Source organism: Cydia strobilella, chromosome Z, assembly GCF_947568885.1.
Source record: "Cydia strobilella chromosome Z, ilCydStro3.1, whole genome shotgun sequence".
In the NCBI taxonomy this organism is placed as follows: domain Eukaryota; kingdom Metazoa; phylum Arthropoda; class Insecta; order Lepidoptera; family Tortricidae; genus Cydia; species Cydia strobilella.
In genome coordinates, this window is record NC_086068.1 from 56,830,586 (window position 1) to 56,835,600 (window position 5,015).

Here is a 5,015-nt window from a genome sequence, read left to right on the forward strand (position 1 = left end):
TATGTTGGTGTATATTTCGGCCATTACTCAAACATACCTGTTCGCCGGAAAATATTTAAAACTGTTATCTTATGTGTAACATCAACACGTTCAATGTGGTGTAAATAATTATATAATTTATATATACTGAGTATCGGCTTATTGAGAGGATTAGATTTTAGTTTAAAGGTAATGGTGAAATAAACTTACCCCACTAAAACTCTAAAGTTATCCCTTCTCCATATTACAATGTACTTCTTGTACAATGGGCTGTGCTCTGAAGAACTGTTTGACATGATGCCAACGGCCGCTTTCTATCTGGTCCCCGCTCGCCATCGGCAGGGTGTTCATCCTCACACCCTAGCACCTAAATGCTCGCGTACTGTGCGGTTTAAGAGGAATCGGTTTAAGAGGAGGTTCGGCTGTGGAATGAGCTCCCTGCCGAGGTTTTCCCGAGGGGCTACAGTATGGGGTTCTTCAAAAAAGGAGTGTACAGGTTTTTAAAGGGTCGGCAACGCGCGTGTAATATCTCCGGTGTTGCAGGCGTCCATAGGCTACGGTAACTGCTTACCATCAGGCGGGCCGTATGCTTGATTGACACCGACGTGGTATAAAATAAAATAAAATAATAGATAATATTAAATTAAATCACAATTTCCCTCTATTAACAAAGAAAAGTTGTGATTGGTTAATAATAGTTTTAATTGGCTAAAATAACATTATATAACTATGTGAAATCTCTTGCGCGACATTACAATGTTTGTCGTTGTCAACATGCGCCCAGTATAGTTGAGTCGCTCGTGGCGCAATACACGTTAAGGGGCCCACTGACTATCAGTCCGCCGGCCGATATCGGCCTGTCAGTTAGAACAAAAGTTTGACAGTTTCGAACAACTGACAGGCCGATATCGTCCGGCGAACTGATAGTCAGTGGGCCTCTTTACACTCATTTGAGTCACTTAACTTTAAACTCAGATAATCCAACTGTCAGATGTTGCGATTTTCGTATTAAGAAAAGGTACTTAATACGGTAGATATTTCCTATGAGGATCGAATGGATTTATCCGAGTTTAAAGTTAAGCGACACATTTTTAAGCTCTACTCTCTACTTTTACTTATAGTTATTCTAGTTTACTTTTTAGTTTCCTTTTGTCTATAGTAGGTACGAAGACAAAAAAATCACAATAAACAAGGATTTCATATCACTGATTACTTATTCCGAGCACGACACATAAGGGTTAAGGGTCCGTTTGTTCCGTAATGTAAACGCAACTATACACCTAACTCCATTGAGTTAGAGTTAAAAAATCATTGCACATTAGGGGAATTATTTATATCGCCCACCGTCAAAGTTGGTAAGAAGAAGTCTTATGATATGACCCTTATGAGTCTGAATTAGAAGACTCAGTTTTACAAGAATGCACTATGACTTTCCAGTCTTCGGTATTGTTAGAACTCGACTCAATTTTACCCCCTTCTGATTATCCTCGTCAAGTCGTAAGGCCAGATGCGCATTACTATGTACACTTTATTTCAATCTAATTTGAACCTTTCAAAAACTACATACAGTAGTATTTCTTTTGTTTTATTGTTTTGTAAAACAAACGAAAGTCACCTTAATTTATTATACAACAAGGTTCAAATTATAAATAGGGAAACTGTGTATGGTGGGCCTTACGAGGTTACACCGTACTGGTACTCTTTGAAGAGGTTGTCGAAAGCTTTTGATCGGTACTCACCACCGTTATCTGTATAGAGGTTCTGTACCTATCTTGGATTTGTGGAATAGTTTGACGTTCTTCTTATACTGCTTGAATTTTTCGATAACTTCACTTTTTTCTGACATTTATTGGATTTCGTAAAGACAAGATACCACGATCCAATTTCGAATTTTGACGTTTCAGTGGTCAAACATGTACAAGTGTAGCCCTTTTGTAAATTTTTGTTTACGTTTTTCTTTTGTTTTTTCTTTGACCAACAATCTTCCGTTGAATGCCCTGTTTTGTCACAATTGCTGCACATTAAACCCTTTTTCTTTGTCTTCATGTAGAATGCCTCTAAAGTTTGGGGCTCCGATTGCCTCCTTGCTTCCTCATATTTTTCGATTATTTTTACCTTGAGAGTTTCAGGGCTAGGCAAGTTGTATCTCGACTCAATCGCCGTTCTAAAGCTGTCGAAATTTGTAGGTAGACTGTACAACATCATTATGCTTACCAATTCTGAGTGAATAGTGACTTTTATATCACCTAGTTTACCCACATCCATGAAGTTGTTGAGGTGTCTTCAAAACCAATTGCTTTGGTAGATGGATATTAATTTATCACATACCTCTTTTGACGTGTTGCAACCTTTAATTTGCTTAAGTTCTGCTGGAGATATAAGCTGTAATAACTCAGACCTTGCTTTTCTATCTTTTTTTTCAAAAACACTTTTGTTCAGCAGTCGCAGTCGCTGATATTTTTTTCTCGCTGCTCGCGTTGCTGGCTGCAAGACTGTCTATGGTCATATTTTGAATGTGACTTCTAGTCATCTTTTAATATGTGATTCTCTTACTGATTCATAAAAGATGCACCTAATATTTTCTCTAAATAAATAATAACAACTTATTATTTATTTAAATCGTCTATTCTTTCGTCACTGCTTTCCATAATTAGTGGTAGCAAAGCGTGGTTTGGAAAATAAGTGATAAATAATATGGAAGAATAAAAAAGAGTAAAAGTGAGAAAATAAAAATGGGTTCGAATTTTCGATACATCGAAACATTAACGATATCCAATTACGACACATGGTGCCGACAAGCACAAGCAATCTTAATAAAGAGCGACTTATGCGAGCACCTTCAAACATAAGGCCCTGGTACATACACTGGTTACATATATACACTAGTTTCTTAGACAGTTCGACCCGCCCGCTCTCTAGGCAGTCGGAATACAAATAGAAAGTATATCGTAATTTAGTATAAGTACATCGGTTCGCTCGTACAGTGCGATGGCGATATTGACCGTGACGTGAAAAACCGGATTAGCACAGGATGGATGAAATGGCGACAGGTTACGGGAACCATTTGTGACGCTCGTATGCCCCTTCGGTTGAGGGGTAAAATTTATAAAACGATCATAAGACCTGTCGTCATGTATGGATCAGAGTGTTGGGCCCTAAAGGTGACGGATGAAAAGAGATTGCATGTAGCGGAGATGAGAATGTTAAGGTGGATGTGTGGCGTGACGAGAATGGATAGGATAAGGAATGAGTATATAAGAGGAAGCCTGAAAGTTGCACCCATAACAGAAAAAGTAAGGGCAAATCGCCTAGCATGGTACGGGCATGTGATGCGGAGGGATGAAAGCCATGTGACGAGAAAGGTATTAAGAATGAATGTGGAGGGAAGTACGAGGAGAGGAAAACCGAGGAAAAGGTGGATGGACTGTGTGAAAGATGATATGAAACTAACGCAAGTGAATGATGAGATGACGGGTGATAGAGATGTATGGAAGAAAAAGACATGCTGCGCCGACCCCAAGTGAATGGGACAAGGGCAAGCGAATGATGATGATGAGTATAAGTACATATATATCTATGAACACGTGTAAGCCACCCTAAGGAATAAATAGATAGTATACTAGTTATTGTGAGTTTAAACAAACACAGATATTTTCTTCCTTCTTGTACGTTTATTTACTAGTAGTTGATAAATAAACCACCTCGAAATTTTATATATTAAAGGACTATCAAAGAATAACGCACTCTGACCGGGTCATTATTATACTAAAGGGGCCCACTGACTATCAATCCGCCGGACGATATTGGCCTGTCAGTTGTTCGGAACTGTCAAATTTTTGTTCTGACAGGCCGATATCGTCCGGCGGACTGATAGTCAGTGGGCACCTTTAGGTTTAATTTCTTGACCTAAAATACCGTGTATAGCTACTATAGCTAGGCAGCTAACATGGTATATTATAGTGGTGTATTTACCCTAGGGCCAATGAGGCCATGGTCCGGGGCGGCAGACTGCACGGGGCGGTAAAACAGGTATTTTTTCCTTAAATGAAATACATTATCATCACTTAATGGGGCGGCGAATCTAACTGGCCCGGGCGCCAAATCTTTAAATGTATTAAAAAAAAAAAACAAATTAGGTAGTGAGAGGGAAAATGAAAAACTATAAAAGATAGTCATTATAGTCAAACTTGTTCTTAGAAACCACAACACCGATTTTGGAAATAAAACAGAAAAAACCTTTAAATTCAAAACTGAAAAAAGAGGGTCAGTCTTTTTGATATGCACTCGTACTTTGTCGAATTAACCGTTAATATTAGATAAATTATTTAGGTACATAGTTTACTTTATATTTGAAGTTTTCAAAAGAAGACAAGGTATGCCATTTTCTTAGTAACTTGAAACTACTAACTAAATGGTACTCGGCAGTCCTTCGCGACTAATTGGTATCAATTGGCTGTGACGTGACCAACGGACCCATTAAGTTCTACTTTTATTGGTGCTAAGCCTATATTAAAGGCTTTAAAATTAATAAGAATCTGTTTTATATCATACAACCAAACTATAGTACATAAAATAGTAGAAATTAAATAAAATGGAAGTAAAAAAATCGATACTAAATTGTTGCCAACTTACCATGTTTAAGCATTTTACGTCAAACATGTGACAGTTACGTAGGAAGTGGCGCCCTCAATATTTTTCTACAATTTCTTGTCGGACTATATGTGCCATTTTCAACCAAAAGGGTACTATTGTCGCTTGTCAGTAAGGCGCTATTTCCATATAGCTTCAATTAGAAATCAACCTTATCAATAAGCGACAATGTGGTACCTTTTGGTTGAAAACGTCACATATATAGAGCAACGAACTCGAATAACTATAGAAGTTTGATTAGAGTTCAAAAATGACCCTACGTGTAGGTACAGGACGGACACGCTATACGTCAAAAATCACTTGCGTTTCTGTGTCAACGGCACGTCTGTACACGCGGCATGCGTCGTTGTGTGAGTAAGTTGCTTAAAAACAGTACTGAGCGGTCG